At 47.8% G+C, this 17,256-nt stretch overlaps 2 long non-coding RNA genes across 2 annotated transcripts; both read left to right on the top strand.

Annotated features, from left to right (window-relative positions):
- The first annotated feature begins 9,435 nt into the window (after nucleotides 1-9,435).
- LOC113906341 lies at nucleotides 9,436-15,751 on the top strand. The gene is made up of 4 exons (XR_003514850.1): nucleotides 9,436-9,594; nucleotides 12,009-12,108; nucleotides 12,512-12,671; nucleotides 15,713-15,751. It is a non-coding gene; the product is annotated as an uncharacterized LOC113906341 (long non-coding RNA).
- An 84-nt stretch (nucleotides 15,752-15,835) lies between these two features.
- On the top strand, nucleotides 15,836-16,171 carry LOC113907062. The gene is made up of 2 exons (XR_003515072.1): nucleotides 15,836-15,874; nucleotides 15,957-16,171. It is a non-coding gene; the product is annotated as an uncharacterized LOC113907062 (long non-coding RNA).
- The last annotated feature ends 1,085 nt before the right edge of the window (nucleotides 16,172-17,256 follow it).

Here is a 17,256-nt window from a genome sequence, read left to right as displayed (position 1 = left end):
ATCCTAACCACCAGATCACCAGGGAATTCCCCAGTTATTTTTAATAATGCAGTCTGCACCTGTGAATCCACTACCCGAAGTGAAAACTAGGACTTTGACAAAAAGCATGCATCTAACTAGGTGGTTGCTCTATTCACCCCCAACCCAATTCTGTTTTCTCTGGCCAGGATAACCATTATCTTGAATCCAGTGTTCGTCATTCTTTGGCTTTCCATTTATGTAGTTTTGTTTCATCCATTCAGCTCAGTCGGTCCGACTCTTTGCTACCCCATGGACTGCAGCACCCAGGCCTCCCTGTCCATCACCAATTCCCGGAGCTTGTTCAAACCCATGTCCATTGAGTCGGTGATGCCATCCAACCATCTCATCCTCTGCCATCCGCTTCTCCTCCCTCCTCAATCTTTCCCAGCATCAGGGTCTTTTCCAGTGAGTCAGCTCTTTGCATCAGGTGGCCAGAGTATTGGTGCTTCAGTTTCAGCATCAGTCCTTTCAATGAATATTCAGGACTGATTTTCTTTCTGTCATAAGGACACATAAAGGTGTCTGACCTTCAAAAAAGGTGAAGCTCATTGTGTCTTAAAAGGGAGATGGATATGGTGAGTTTATCAGAAAGATGAGGTTAAAATCGGGAAACATCTTGTCATAGTTCCAGAGTATTCCCCACCTCCCCATGATGAGATGGTGATGGTGATGGTGATTAATGAGTGCTTACTCTATATCCAAGACTGTGCTCAACCCTCCATTTAAATCTCATGAGGATCTGTGGTAGAGACTGCTGGTTGTTTCTGCCAGTATCCATTCCCCACTCTTTGATAGTAAAGAATCTTGAATAATTATGTAAGTACATGACTGACTGGAATAAAAACTACACGTCCTAGCCTCCATTACAGCTGGTTGTGTTCATGACTTGTAAACGAAAGCTGTTAAGGGAAGCAGCAGACTCCTTTTCTCCTTCTCCTCCTCTTTTCTTCTCCTACTCTTTCCTCCTCTTCCTCTTTTCTCCTTCCTGGTGGCTGGAATAAAATGTAATTGCCGGGGCTACCCTGGTGGCCTGGGGGGTTAAGAATTCACCTGCCAGTGCAGGGGACACAGGTTCGATCCCCCGTCCAGGAAGATCCAGTATGACTTGGAGCAACTAAGCCCATGCACCATAACTACTGAGCCTGTGTGCCTAGAGCCCGGTGCTCTGCAACAAGAGAAGCCACCGAAATCCCACGCACCACAACTAGAGAAAGTCTGCTTTCAGCGATGAAGACTGAGCACAGCCAAAAATAAAATAAATAAATAATAAATAATTTTCTAAAGCAATTGCTGGAGTTTGAGCAGCCGTCTTGAATCATGAAGTGGAGGCTACAGTTGAGGATGGCAGAGCAAAGGGATAGAAGGAGCCTGGCTAGACGATGGAGTCTGGATCCATTGTATTGACCCTAAACAACTCACCCAGCCTTCATGTGAGATAGAAATACATGTCCTTCTTATCACAGTAACTGGCACTCTAAGTCTTCCTTCATTAACATTCTAATCCCATTCTAACTATTACATGGCTCTATGAGGTATGTGCTGCTGTCCTCGTGTATCTGTTTTAAAATGAGGAAATTGAGTCCTTGAGAAATTGAATAATTTTCCAAGGGTTTTTCTAACCCAAAGTCCATTTTCACAGCCCCCACTGTAAATCCTGAGAAGACATACACCCACACATCCTTCTCAGTCTCAGAAACATGATATCTGCCATTTCCAGGCAGGAATGGCCTAAAGATGTATGACCTATATTTTCCATTTTAGATTAAGTTTAAATCTCCCACACCTCAATTTCCTTCGATCTTGGCCTAATCTGTTACAGAGTACAGGTCTGTGTTAATTTGCATGGCTGGGTTATTATCACAGGATTAATCATGATTCTGTGACCATCTGTCTTCTCCAGCTTCCCCTACCGTGCCTTCACACCCTCAGAGAGTAAAAATTTCCTATTTTACTGTGATCTGGCATTACAAATGGATGACAGGGGTGGAAATCTATGGATGTGAACTTCCTACAGATTTTCAGAGGACATGCTTTTGATGAGATAGGATTATTCACAAGCTGTTGGACAGATATATGCACACAGATACAGATCTTTGTGTCTACTTCTGGGACACACACAATACTGCAGAAGGGAGCATGATTCACAGGAAAAGGTCTCTTCACTGAAAACTCACTCTTGGAAAGGAAAATGACTTGAGGCCAGGGAGAGATAAGCAGTCTTCATGTTGTAGTCTAGTCTTTGAGAAACTGAGAAATTCTCCAAATCAAAAATGATAGATATATAAGAATCATTAGTCACAAAAATTTCTGAACTATCTGAAAGTGTTAGGGACTGATCCACAGAAAGAAATTTTACCCAAAGTAAATGTTGTGGGCATTACCCTGTGTGCGGACATCTCAGAGGGGAAAAAATGCTCTGCTCCCCCGCCCAGACTCGTGCCCTTGGCTGTACCCCATCCTTCGAGTGTTTCACACCACAGCAGGGAGCAGCAGGAGCTGAGGGGAAGAATAGGAATGGGAAGAGAAAGAAGGAAGTACCCAAGGGGGAACAGAAACTTGGCTTCTGCATATCAGCAGACAAAACCTGGTCCAAGGGGACTGCAGATGGGACTACTGAAGACTGCTGCTGCTGCTGCTAAGTCGCTTCAGTTGTGTCCGACTCTGTCCGGCTCCCCCGTCCCTGGGATTCTCCAGGCAAGAACACCGGAGTGGGTTGCCGTTTCCTTCTCCAGTGCATGAAAGCGAAAAGTGAAAGTGAAGTCTCTCAGTCATGTCCGACTCTTCACGACCGAATGGACTGCAGCCTACCAGGCTCCTCTGTCCATGGGATTTTCCAGGCAAGAGTGCTGGAGTGGGGTGCCATTGCCTTCTCCATACTTAAGACTACAGGATGCCTAATTGTAAATTCTGTGCCTTACTATAGGAAATGAAGAGGAAAGAGGTAATTATTCCACCATAGTCAAGACAGCCCAAGACTGTTGTCCAGTATTAAAAGCTGTGCCCCTCCAATTTAGCCTATGTCTGGCATGTCAGTTGCAATTCAGATGAGAGTTCAGCCTGGAGAGTGAAGTGGGGAAGGGAGAGGGATTTATCATCCAGGAACACAGCCAGGGTGTGTCAACCCAAAGGGTCACTGGTCTTCATCTGGTCACCTGCTGACCCCTGGGCTTTTTCTCCATCCCTCACTTAAGATGAGTAAATGTAGGTGGACAAGCAGGAAAGGCAGGAAGAGATGTGAGTGTGTGTGGGGGGGCTGGGTAGTGATCTTCAAAAGGTATAAAAAACAAGCAGCTTCCCACGAGACCGTAATTTTGAGGCGGCGGAGCATAGTGGAATGAAGTCTGGGTTCAAATCCTACCTCCACCACTTACCACTATAGTAACTGTGGCTCTGCGTTCTTTTTGTATAAAGACAGGGATGAGAATATTCCCTAGATTAAATACCCAGACAACATTTTGAGCTGTTACTGACACTTACTAATTGGCCTCTATAAATGGGACCTGTTATTATGCGGCAGGTACCTTCAACACCCATCATCTCCTTCAGTCCTCTCAACAAGGCTGTACTTAGGATTATTTCTGCTATTTCAATCACTGAAAACATTGTTGCTCAGAAAGGTGAAATACCAGACTGAAGTCATCACACTAGACAGAAAAACTGGAGTTAAGGCCCTTGCTGTTTCCACACGTCAGGGGCCATGTTACTAAATGCTCCTGTGGGTGGTCCAGCCACCTGACGCCTGCAAGACCACCCTGGGGAAACCATCCCAGGCTGTGCTCATGGCTCAAAGAAGGAAAACGTCTGCAATCATCAGATTCCAAAGACTCTCTCCCTCCAAGACCAAGAGTTAGAGGCAAAGAATAAAGTCATTTAAAAAGCAACGAATTTGGGGTCTTAGGATGTACAAGCTTTTGGGAAAGGACCTAAATATGTGACGTATGTGCTATATCCCACATTTCGTTTTGTTTTTTGCTTCTTAAGTGACAGAGGTAGGAGCTAACCTTTTCCCCCATGTTTCTCTTTAGGTTACAAAAACTGTAATATCATAGAGATGAAAAGGACCTTATCTGTCAGCTTTCAGATTGTCTGCACTGGGACTGTCTCTCCCATGTGCGTGCGCTCTTTTCTCTCTCTCTCTCTCTTTCTCTTGTCTCTCTCTCTCTCTCTCACTCTCTTGCTATCTTCTAAATAAAATAGAGCTGTAACAAAAAAAGAAAAAAAAAAAAAAAAGATTGTCTGCACCTGTGTGTAGACAAGTAGGTGTGTGACCTGAGAAACTTTGGGCTCAAAACTTCCGGTGCCTTCTGTACCGCAAGAGGAAGTTCTTTCTTTTACATGACCTATATAGTACACATTGTGGGAAAGTCCCTCTCATTCCTGGAAGCTCACTCACTGATGCTGGTGAGGGGTCTCCCTACACCTCTGGATAGATGTCCAGAGCCCCCGCCCCTTCTTTGGAGCGGTAAGTGCAAGAGAAAGTTGGATATGCTGGAAGAGAGAAGTCGGCATGTGGGCCGTCCTGACACCTGCACCTGCCCCCACCACAAGTCTTGCAGCCCTTTTCATAGCCACAAACCCTGACAGAGCACCACTGAAGCCCAAGGACTGTGCTAGGCTTAGGAATGCCCAGGGCACCCTGACAGACCTTGAGTGCCTGAAAAGTTACACGCATATACACACGTGTGAATGCATATGATGGTTATACAGACATAACATAAAATTTGTCATTTTAACCCTTAACTAGTTCAGAGGCATTAAGTACATTCACGTTGTCGTGCAGCCATCAGCGTCATCCACCTCTAGACCTTCTCATCTTCCCAAGTTGTTTCTCTGTTCCCATTAAATAATAACTCCCCACTCCCATCCTCCTCCTGGCCCCTGGCAGCCACCACTCTACTTGCTGTCTCTATGGATTTGACTATTCTAGGAAACTCATATATGTGAAATCATACAGTATTTGTCTTCTTGACTGGCTTGTTTTACTTACCACAATGTATTTAAATTCATGTTGTAGCAGGTGTCAGAATGTCTTTTTTTTTTTTTTTTCAGGGTGTGCCATCATATATATTGGGCTTCCCTGGTGGCTCAGATGGTAAAGAATCTGCCTGTGATGTGGGAGACCCGGGTTCGATTCCTAGGTCAGGAAAATCCCCTGGAGAATGAGCTATCAATCCACTCCAGGAGATTCTTGCCTGGAGAATCCCATGGACAGAGGAACTTTCTGGATCCTGGGGTCACAAAGAGTCAGACACGACTGAGCGACTAGATGACTTGATTGTATATATATATAGATACATAGATAGATAGTGAAGTCGCTCAGTCGTGTCTGAGTCTTTGTGACCCCATGGACAGTAGCCAACCAGGCTCCTCCATCCATGGGATTTTCCAGGCAAGAATACTGGAGTGGGGTGCTATTTCCTTCTCCAGGAGGTATATATACAGCAGCTTTTGTTTATTCATTCATCCCTCTTGATAGACACTTGCTTTGCTTTCACCCTTTGGCTAGTGTGAATAATGGTGCTATGAACATCATCTTCACCGCTCAGTTGCTCAGTCGTGTCTGACTATTTGGAACGCCATGGACCGCAGCACTGCCAGGCCTCCCTGTCCATCACCATCTCCTGGAGCCTGCTCAAACTCATGTCCATTGAGTCCAGGATGCCATCCAACCATCTCATCCTCTGTCGTTCCCTTCTCCTCCTGCCTTCAATCTTGCCCAGTATCAGTGTCTTTTCCAGTAAGTTGGCTCTTCACCCCAGGTGGCCGAAGTATTGGAGTTTCAGCTTCAACATCAGTCCTTCCAGTGAATATTCAGTATTGATTTCCTTTAGGATAGACTGGTTGGATCTCCTTGCAGTTCAAGGGACTCTCAAAAGTCTTCTCCAACATCACAATTTGAAAGCATCGATTCCTTGATGCTCAGGCTTCTTTATAGTCCAACTCTCATATCCATACATGACTACTGGGAAAACTATAGCTCTGACTGTATGGACTTTGTCAGTAAAGTAATATCACCGGCTTTTTAATACACTGTCTACATTTGTCATAGTTTTTCTTCCAGGGAGCAAGCATCTTTTAATTTCATGACTGCAGTCACTGTCCACAGTGATTTTGGAGCCTAAGAAAATAAAGTCTGTCACTATTTCCATTGTTTCCCCATCTATTTGCCATGACGTGATGGGACCAGATGCCATGATCTTAGTTTTCTGAATGTTGAGCTTTAAGCCAACTTTTTCACTCTCCTCTTTTACTTTTATCAAGAGGCTTTTTAGTTCCTCTTTGCTTTCTGCCGTAAGGATGGTGTCATCTGCATATCTGAGGTTATTGATATTTCTCTGGACAACCTTGATTCCAGCTTGTGCTTCATTCAGCCTGGCATTTCTCATGATGTACTCTGCATAGGAGTTAAATAAGCAGGGTGGCAATATACAGCTTTGACGTACTCCTTTCCCAATTTGGAACCTGTCCATTCTTTCATGTCTGGTTCTGACTGTTGCTTCTTGACCTACGTACAGGTTTCTCAGGAGGCAGGTAAGGTGGTCTGGTATTTCCATCTCTTTAAGAATTTTCCATAGTTTGTTGTGATCCACACAGTCTAAGGTTTTAGCGTAGTCAACGAAGCAGAAGTAGATGTTTCTGAAATTCTCTTGCTTTTTCTATGATCCAATGGATAAGGAAATGGCAACCCATTCCAGTATTCTTGCCTGGAAAATTCCACGGACAGAGGAGCCTGGCAGGCTACAGTCTGTGGGGTTGCAAGAGTCGGACACAACTGAGCGACTAAGCACACACACACACAGTGGATGTTGACAATTTGGTCTCTGGTTCCTCTGCCTTTTCTATATGCAATTTGTACATCTGGACGTTTTCAGTTCACATACTGTTGAAGCCTAGCTTGAAGGATTTTGAGCATTACCTTGCTAGCTATGAACATGGGTGTACAAATAACTGTTTGAGTCCCTGCTTACAACTCTTTTGGGTATATACCCAGAAGTTGAATTGCTAGGTAATGTGGTAGTTCTACATGAAATTCTTTAAGAACTGTGATGCTATTTTCCATAGCAGCTGCATCATTTTACATTCCCATCAGCAATGCATAAGAGTTCCAATTTCTCTACTTAGCTAACACTTGTTATTTTCTTGGTGTTTTGTTTTTGCGTTTTGGTGATAGCCATCCTAATGGGTGTGGCGTTGAGAGAGTTTAAGCATGAGGCTTCTCGACTCACTAACAAGAGAGAATCATCTGAAAGTTCTCACCAAAGAAATGGCATTTGACCTAGGAATCTAAAGATAGGCAAGAATTCTCCAGGCAGAGGAGGAGAAAGGGGTAACATCAAACAATGGAGCAAAGGGAGAGAAGAAATTGCACGGTCTCTTCTGAAGCAGCAGGTGGTGAGCATGGGGTGTGTAGGGGAGGGTGCCAAGCTGTGAGGTGACAGGCAGGCTTAAGGGCTAACACTCTGCTAAGGCTTTGGACTTTGGACAGCAGGAGCCATAAGTGATATTATGTGAAAGTGCTGCACAAGCTTCAACAAGGATAAAAATGCAAGAAAAAGAAAGAAATGTTTTTAAAGAAACAAATGTACTAGGTGAGGTCGCTCGGTTGTGTCCAACTCTTTGCGACCCCATGGACTGTAGCCCACCAGGCTCCTCTGTCCATGGGATGTTCCATGCAAGAGTACTGGAGTGGGTTGCCATTTCCTTCTCCAGGGGATCTTCCCAACCCAGGGGTCGAACCCAGGTCTCCCGCATTGCAGGCTGACACTTTACCATCTGAGCCACACAGGAAGCCCCACCTGGAAATTGGAGGCAGCTTCTGGCATCTATAAGGATGGGTCCCCGGGGTGCTAGCTCTGGCCAGCCCCTCCACATTGGCCCTGAGTGCATAGGCACCCGAATGGCTCCCCTCTGTCATCCTCTCCTCTCAACTGTCCATTAATCCATTGGATAGGAGAGTGGACTTCCAGGCTGGGATGGACCACTGCGCTTAGCAATGTGTCGCCTCATAGATCAAGATTCCAAGTGGTTCAGATGCTCAGAAAATCTCCCCGAGCAGCCACCCGCCTCTGACAGCCTCTTCTGAGCCTGAAGTCAGGCCCAGATGTGGCCTCCCCAACGCGACTACATCAGTCTCCCTTCTGCCCTGAAGAGAGGACCAAAGGGCTCTTCTTTATATTCAACACGTAGAAGATTTACAAAAGTACAGAACAGTGTCTCTCTCTCTTCTGGAGACTTTAACACATCCGCATGGTACCCAGCATAGGGACCCTGAAGGCCATGTAATAAACAGCTCTGTCCTGCTTGAAGCCCTCAGCCACCCAGTTCTCCGCCCGTTCACCGGTGCATCCTTCCAGCGGTATTTGAGCCAGGCCAACCTTTCACTTAGGAACTGGCATGGATTGGGTTTGGCCTGAATCCCAGGACATCAGATCCTCAACTCCAAAGCCATGCTGTCAAGCAGGAAGCCCTGGACCCACCGTGTCACCTGAGTCCGGAGGCCTGGACAGCGTGGGGCCTTCGCTCTGAGCTTCCTGGGATCATGTCATCCTTTTCCCTCTGAGGTTCTCCTAGCTTCTGTAGGGAAGGAAAGGAAGCAGGTGGGGACGGCCTGGGGCGGGAGTGGATATACAGCAGGGAGGAGGCTGAGGCCAGGCCGGGAAGTGGCGAGATGGGCTGAGCTCTGGTCCAAGAGGCGAGGCCTCTGAGGCTGGCCCCCCGGCCGCTCCCCTGCTGTCTGCAGAGCCATCTGGGGCCAAGGCCCCGGTCACTCAGATGGAGCCCGTCATGCGGGCAGCCATCCCCTGGGCCTTCCCCAGACAGGCTGGGCCGAGCAGGGGTGTTTCTTCCAGCCCCGGTGTCATCACGGCTGGCCTGCCGGCATCACTCTCTAGGGAATCCGGTTCTCGTTCACACCAAGAAGTGTGACGACGGAGCCGCGGGGCCCTCCTCCAGCTCCCCAAGGGAGTGTGGGGGGACCCGGGGCCTGGAAGGAGAGATGCTGCGTGGGGAGACCGGTGGGCGTCCCCACTGGGACGGGTCAGGGGAGGGATCCTCCTCCAGCTCCCCCAGGGAGTGTTGGGTGGGGAGGACCTGGGGCCTGGAAAGAGACAGGGGCTGCGTGGGGAGACTGGTGGGTGTCCTCATTGGGACGCGTCAGGGGTGGGCCCGGCAGAACTCCAGGGCGGCCTGCGCCAGGACATGGGGGACCGTCTTCCCCAGAGCTGGGAAAAGAGAGCCAGGGCAAGGAGCCAGGAGGAACTGGAGGCAAGGTGACTCCCCCTGTTTCGTGCTCCGCTCCATGTTAGGGACAGAGACCTGGGCGGCAGTGCAGCCTCTGGGGAGATGCGTGTCCCGCAGGCTCGGTTCCACCCCCAGTGACATGCCCAGTGCCGGCCCCTGAACACAACACTCACTCGTGCTGGGCAGACGGAATGCAGGATGGTGCCTGCCACTCAGAGATAGACGGAGGCCGTAAGGATCACGCCCATTGATCAAGTGCTTACTGTGTTCCCGACGTGGTTCTAAGTGCCCACCGTATGTTGACTCAATGAGTTCTCACAAGAGCCCTACAAGGTAAGTATTACTAATACCTTTTCAGGAGCCCAGGTGAGGAAACTGAGGCCCCGTGTACTTAACTGACTTAACTTAAGGACTTGGAGTGGAGATCTGAAGGCAGGAAGCTGGGACCCAACCCAAGACAGGGAACAGGGAGAGGGGCCCACCCAAAGGCAGATGAGCCTGGGGCGTAAGACTCTTTGTTAGAGTTTTCTCTCTGATCAGGTGCCCGGCTGTGACCTCACCCCCACCCCAGACCTGAGTGGGTGCCACTGGACCCTGTTTTAGGCTTGGAAAAAGTCACGATGAGACAGTTATGTTTTTCCCACATTGTAATGCCAATAATCCATTCATTTGGATCGAGATCTTAGTCCATTAACGGTGCTGGGAGGAGAAGCAGAGTGCACCATCCTGCTCTCTCTTCACTTCTCTGCTCCCCGTCCTGATGCCTTTTCTCTGCTCTTCCCTCTGCATTTTTCGGAACACTGTCCAGATGCGGGGGCATTTCCGAAACGCCAGCTTGCTTCATATGCTCCCCACACAGCTGCCAGCTCTTTTCCCCCTGGGAAGTGGAGCTAACAAGGCAGTCTGAGAATCAGGTCATTTCTACTGTTATTCAGAGTTTCCAGGGGCCCTGGTGCTGCAAGTGGAAATGTCAACATGGGGCCATTACATTGCCCCATGCCCTGTTCTATGACTACCGTTTATCCTCAATCGATTCCTGAGAACGACAAAGGATGTGAATAATCAGCCGTGCAGATGGAGTGTGGGGCAGCCAGGCCAGAGGAGGAAGCAGAGCTCCCCTGAAGGGAGAGGGAGGAAAGACCTCTGGCTCAGGGAATGTCGGCTCTGGGGATGCAATGGGCTCCCGAGGAAGGCATCAGGCTCAGACCTGGCCTCAGCAGATAAGGTGTGTGTGCAGAGAGACCAATTAATCACTGGACGTGTCCTTTACCATCTGACAGCTGTGGGAAGCCCTGTCTAGGAAATGGGGAAGGAAGCCGTAAGAAAGGACCCTGAGGATATCACGTGAAGTGTGAAGAATGGGCTTTAGAATAAGGTTGAAAGATCGCAAGTCCTGGAAACCAGTTATTGAAAGACACTCCTTGTCTCACACGCACGCACACACACACACACACACACTGGAGGCTGACAGAGGCTGCGGCAGAGCCCATTTTCTTTGGCTTCTTTGCCTTTGGGTCTGGCTGAGAAGACGGGGCTAGGCATGTATCACTGGTCATTTTAGACAGTTTCACTTCCTGTTTCTCATGCAGAAAACATAATAATCATCATAATGATAATAATAGTTCCTCAGGCTTGCCACTGCCTCCTATTTATCTAGGGCCTCCCAGAAGTGCATGTATAAGTGGGAGGGAGAGGGCACAGCTTATCCGCTCTATCAGTCAACAGCTGGGGGTGGAGGCAGGCATGGAGGTGAGCGTAGGGGATAGGAATTACCAACAGAAATTATTAAACTCTTTTTTTCCAAGAAGAGAAGTCTTAAATGGGTTGGTACTTCCCCAGATGGTTATTCTCACCACAGGGATGTTTGTAAACCCCTTCTCCCAGGGTCCTCCAAAAATCAATCCTTCCCTTTTCAGCCCCAGGTCTGTTTCAGTCTAGGAAATTCCTGTGATCCGAGGCCCAGAGACCTTCAGCTGACTTCCTAGAGTCACACAGCAGGAAAGATAGGACCGGACCAGTTTTCTTGTCCATCCACTAAAAGCCATAACCAAGAAGGGAATTTCCAACTCTATGGGGAACTTGCAAAGTTGTTAGGAAAAACCACAACTATTTCTGCTAAGGAAAAAATATGCAGTCCTCCGCAGGCCTGAAACCCCAGGACAGTAAGAGACAGCTCTGCTTACTGGGAATGGGTTGGACCATCCAAGATTAGGACGGGGCAGGGGGAAACAGCTTCCAGACTTTGATCACAACGGAGGTTCGTGGAATAGAAGTGTCAGGCCAGTATTTTAATTTTTTACCACCAGTCAAAGGAGCTGTGCTCCAACGGAGCACAGAGGTTGGGCACTTGATAGGCTCTGGGGACTCAGATGGGAGTGGAGGGAAGCGGGGGAGGGAGCCATTACCCTGATGACAGTAGTGACTTGTCCTTCCTTTCATCCCACCCTCCCCTTGGGGATCTGAGGACACACAGAGGGAGGGAGGAAACAGGTGGCTCAAGAGTCTCTTCCATATGAACAAAAAAGAAGGCAGGTAAAGAAAAAAATTAAACCACCAGAGAGAACCTCTAATTTTGAGTTAAGATAAAAAAAAAAAGCTTCCGCTCAGACGCAAAGACACACACAGACACACATCCCACACAGATGCACCCCGAAGCACTATTTAGCTACACTAGGGATGAGAGGATGTGAGATCATGCATTTATTTATTGTGGTATTTATTATTGTGGAGTTTCTTTTTCCCCCAAGGACAATCATAAGCCTGGGGCTGGATGGTGAGTGCCAGTCTAACAATGTGAATATGAGAAGCTAACTGCAACCCTGTGAATAATCAACCTGAGGCTGTCAGGTGAGGAATCCACATGGGGAGGGGATAATACTAACCCTAAACACGCACATGGCCATCATTGTGTGCCAGACACTATTCCGAGCTCTTTGTATATATTTGCTTATTTACACTCACAGCAAGCCTGTGAGATAGGCTGCAACCCTTATAATCCACATGCTTGTCATCCACGCTCATTTTAACCCTGGCTGTCCTGAGTAAATTATCCAGAAATTATGAAGAATTTCGAGAGAGCAACTGCAGAGCATTAAGCCAAATATAGAGTTCCGAAAGCACAGGTCCCTGTGTGAACACACAGGTCACACACCCCTGAACCTGGCCCTGCAGAGATCCACCACCTGCCCCCAAACCCTTGCATGGAACAATTGTGCTGTCTTCTGTGATGTGACTCTGGTTTGTGCCCTAGTCCTGAACAAGGAAACAGAGTGAGAAAAGCACATTGCATCCCATGGACATCATACGGCTTTGTTGAAGAAGGTATCTCAAGTTTGGTTTCCAGACTTGACCCAGCTCAGGGGTCACTCACCAGTTCATGGCCTGTTAGGAACCAGGCTGCACAGCAAGAGGTGAGTGGCAGGGTGAGCGAGCAGAAACTTCGTCTGTATTCGCGGCCGCTCCCCGTTTCGCACATCACCCCCTGAGCTCCTTATCCTGTCAGATCAGCAGGGGATTAGATTCTCGTCGGAGCAGGAACCCTCCTCTGAACTGCACAGGTGAGGGATCTCAGTTGCTCATGCCTTACGAGAGTCGTCCTGAAACCATCCTCCCCATTCCCTGGGACCATGGAAAATAATGGTCTTCCGTGAAGCCAGGCCCTGGCGCCAAAAGCTCTGAGGACCGCGGATCTAGTTGAATTTTAAGGTCTCTCCCAACGACGCTGTATTAGATATGTCCTTCCATTCTCCCCTCTCCTTACATCCCGCGTCCCATTGGTTGGCAGTCCTTGCTGCTTCTACCTCTGCGAGGCCTCCTGTATCCTGCCCTCTTTTCCATCTCCCCTGTCACCGCCCTAGTTTTCCCTCGCCTAGAATATCCCAGTAACTGGCTAACTAGATGCCTTGTTTTCAGCCCCAGGTGTTTCCAATCCATCCTTCACTCTGCTGGTTACTCTTGGGCTTTTACTAGTCACTTTTGAGAACGGGCTCTCCCCTCTGTCGCACACTTCTCCAGGTGGGTACTCTGTTCTCACTCACCCAGGCCTCCCTCAGTAGCTCTGAGAAGGGCAGCCTGTGCCTTCTGGCTGCTTCCTCAGTGCCTCCTTTGCATGTCTCTTCTTTTCCTTCAGAGAAGGCAACGACACCCCGCTTCAGTACTATTGCCTGGAAAATCCCATGGATAGAGGAGCCTGGTAGGCTACAGTCCATGGGGTCGCAGAGAGTCCGACACGACTGAGCGACTTCACTCTCACTTTCTTTTCCTTCAGGCCCATGTTCTGAGCCATAGCCCAGCCTCTTGAACTCGCAATCAAGAGAGCTGCCTTCCGTCTAAATTCCAGAGGAAAGCATGACTTCCAGAGTTCTGTCTCCTATTACGATCAAATGGTGGCCAGCTAGAAAAGTTAGGAAGATCTTCCTCCCAGAGGATCAAGAATGACCAGTAATGATAAGTGATGGAGAGGGCTAATCATTGTTTCTTGCTTAGGACTATTGTTCAGTAACAAAGTCGAGTCCGACTCTTTGCGACCCCATGAACTGCAGCATGCCAGGCCTCCCTATCCTTCACTGCCTCCCAGAGTTTGCTCAAACTCAGGTCCATTGAGTCGGTGATGCCATCCAACCATCCCATCCTCTGTCATCCTCCTTCTCCTCTTGCCCAGCACCAGGGTCTTTTTCAATGAGAGGGCTCTTCACACCAGGTGGCCAAAATATTGGAGTTTCAGCTTCAGCATCAGTCCTCCCGGTGAATAGGCAGGGTAGATTTCCTTTAGGATGGACTGGTTTGATTGCTTTGCAGTCCCAGGGACTCTTAAGAGTCTTCTCCAGCACCACAGTTTGAAAGCACCAGTTCTTCAGTGCTCAGCCATCTTTATGGTCCAACTCTCATATCCATACATGCTGCTGCTGCTGCTACTAAGTCACTTCAGTCGTGTCCAACTCTGTGCGACCCCATAGACCCACCAGGCTCCCCCGTCCCTGGGATTCTCCAGGCAAGAACACTGGAGTGTGTTGCCATTTCCTTCTCCAATTCATGAAAGTGAAAAGTGAAAGTGAAGTCACTCAGTTGTGTCCGACCCTTAGTGACCCCATGGACTGCAGCCCACCAGGCTCCTCCATCCAAGAGATTTTCCAGGTGAGAGTACCGGAGTGGGTTTCCATTGCCTTCTCCTATCCATACATGACTACTGGAAAAACCATAACTTTGACTATATGAACCTTCATTGGCTAAGTGATGTTTCTGCTTTAAATATGCTGTCTAGGTTTGTCATAGCTTTTCTTTCCAGAAGCAAGCATCTTTTAATTTTGTGGCTGCAGTCACCATCCGCAGTGATTTTGGAGCCCAAGGTAATAAAATCTCTCACTGTTTCCACTTTTTCCCCATCTATTTGTCATGAAGTGATGGGACTGGATGCCATGATCTTAGTTTTTTGAATGTTGAGTTTTAAGCCAGCTTTTTCACTCCCTTCTTTCATCAAGAGGCTCTTTAGTTCCTCTTTGCTTTCTGCCATTAGAGTGGTATCATCTGCATATCTGAGGTTGTTGATATTCTCCTGGCAATCTTGATTCCAGCTTGTGAGTCATCCAGCCTGGAATTTTGCATGATGTACTCTGTATAGAAGTTAAATAAGCAGGGTGACAATACACAGACTTGACATACTCGTTTCTCAATTTTGCATCAGTGAGTTGTTCCATGTCCGGTTCTAACTATTCGCTTCCTGACCTGCATACAGGTTTCTCAGGAGGCAGGTAAGATGGTCTGGTAATCCCATCTCTTTAAGAACTTTCCACAGTTTGTTGTGATCCACACAGTCAAAGGCTTTAGTGTAGTCAATGAAGCAGAAGTAGATATTTTTTGGAACTCCCTTGCTTTTTCTATGATCCAACAGATGTTGGCAATTTGATCTCTGATTCCTCTGCCTTTTCTAAATCCAGCTTGAACACCTCAGTTCATGTACTGTTGAAGCCTAGCTTGAAAGATTTTAAGTAGGTTAGCCTGGCTTCAATCAGAAAGATAAAGAGATCTGACTTCCATAACCTTCACTATCCATCACAAAGTAACTGGCAGCTCACGATTGTTTTAAAGAGCACTGGTCTTGATCGCTACTTTAGGTGAAGAAGCCCCAGTCAGAGATGCTTTACCTCAACATCTTTAAAAGTCATACTGGTACCCTGATCCCATTTTAAGACTAACCTAAAATACCTTGGGTTCAGAATATAACAACCTCCCCATGCCAGTGAAGATGCACTCGGCTGGAAAGGTAACTGTGTTGTACCGTACTGTGCTTTGTTGTGCAGCTGTGTCCGACTCTTTGCGACCCCATGGACTGTAGCCCACCAGGCTCTTCTGTCCATGGGGATTCTTCAGGCTAGAACACTGGAGTGGGTTGCCATGCCCTTCTCTAGGGGATCTTCCCAACCCAGGGATCAAACCCAGGTCTCCCACATTGCAGGTGGACTCTTCACCATCTGAGCCACCAGGGAAGCCCAAGAATACTGGAGAGGGTAGCCTATCCCTTCTCCAGGGGATCTTTCTGGCCCAGGAATTGAACCAGGGTCTTCTGCATTGCAGGTGGATTCTTTACCAACTGAGCTACCAGCGAAGCCCTGGAAAGGTAACTAGCAGTGGCTTAACTCATAGAGCAGATAATAGTTTCTTAATAAGCCCTAACAGAGTGATCTCTGGTTGTTTGGCAGCTCAACTAAGTTGTCAAACACCATCAAGGATCCAGGTCCCACCACCCTGCTGTATTGCCATCCTCAGAGGACTGGGTGTCCTCAGCACATCCCTTCCCTGTTCCAAGGAGGCTGTGGCTTCAAGCTTCTCATCTCCAGAGGATACGGTTCAACAGAGCCAGGAAAGAGGCGGGAGTGAAACAAAGAATACAAATAAATTTAAAATTTTTAAAGGCTTTTTTGCCGTGTTGACTATCTTATTTACCCAAACATATTTGGACAGCAAGGAGATTCAACCAGTCCATCCTAAAGGAAATCAGTCCTGAATATTCATTGGAAGGACTGATGTTGAAGCTGAAACTCCAATCCTTTGGCCACCTGATGCAAAGAGCTGACTGATTTGAAGAAACCCTGATGCTAGGAAAGATTGAAGGTGGGAGGAGAAGGGGACAACAGAGGATGAGGTGGTTCAATGGCATCACTGACTCAAGGGACATGAGTTTGGGTGAACTCCAGGAGTTGGTGATGGACAGGGAGGGCCTGGCGGGCTGTAGTCCATGGGGTTGCAGAGTTGGACACGACTGAGCGACTGGACTGAACTGACTGATTTCCAGGTAACCTCAGCAGATTCATCCTTACGTCTCATTGGCCAGAAGTGGGTCACATGCTCATCCTCCACCAATCACTGGAAAGAGCAAGTGGAATTCCTACAACTCCTCCCTGTCAGGAGTCACCCATCCCGAGGGAAGAAAGAGAGGTCAGCTTTTGTAACTGACAGTGTGTGTCCCAATCCCCCCTCAGCTGACTCTTCCCTTTGATCTTGTAACATGTTTAAGTATCCTTGGCTTTCAGTTCTGCTTCTCCCTGACACCTGCCCCATTTCTCTGCTTTCTTCCCCAGCAAATTCACTGCAGGAGCCGTATAACTGCATTGCCTCCAATGAATGATTGATAGGATCTGGTTACTATTAAAACCTGGGGCCCATAGTAAGCCCTGTGTCCTCTGCCCCAGGAGAGCAGAGCCAAGTTCTTGGATTTGGAAATAATAAAAGGCATGAAAGTTTAGTTTAAAGGATGAGGAGTGGCTTATGAGGGTGATTGTGTATGAGGGTGGGTAGGAGGAAAGAGAAAATGCATAACATGAACAAACAAATCACAACAAATCTATTTTCTCCAATAAAGTAGAAATTGGAAAAAAAAAATAAATTGGGAGGCTCAAGTTCAGTTAAGGGAAAAGCCAGCACTTGAACCCAGATCTTTAAGACCCTAAAACACATGCTTTGTCATCTTCCTATGACCACGAACAGCCATGAAGTCTCCTT

Source organism: Bos indicus x Bos taurus, chromosome 16 (assembly GCF_003369695.1).
Source record: "Bos indicus x Bos taurus breed Angus x Brahman F1 hybrid chromosome 16, Bos_hybrid_MaternalHap_v2.0, whole genome shotgun sequence".
Classification (NCBI taxonomy): Eukaryota; Metazoa; Chordata; class Mammalia; order Artiodactyla; family Bovidae; genus Bos; species Bos indicus x Bos taurus.
The sequence above is the reverse complement of the archived record's forward strand: the minus strand, read 5'-3'. Positions and strand labels throughout refer to the sequence as shown.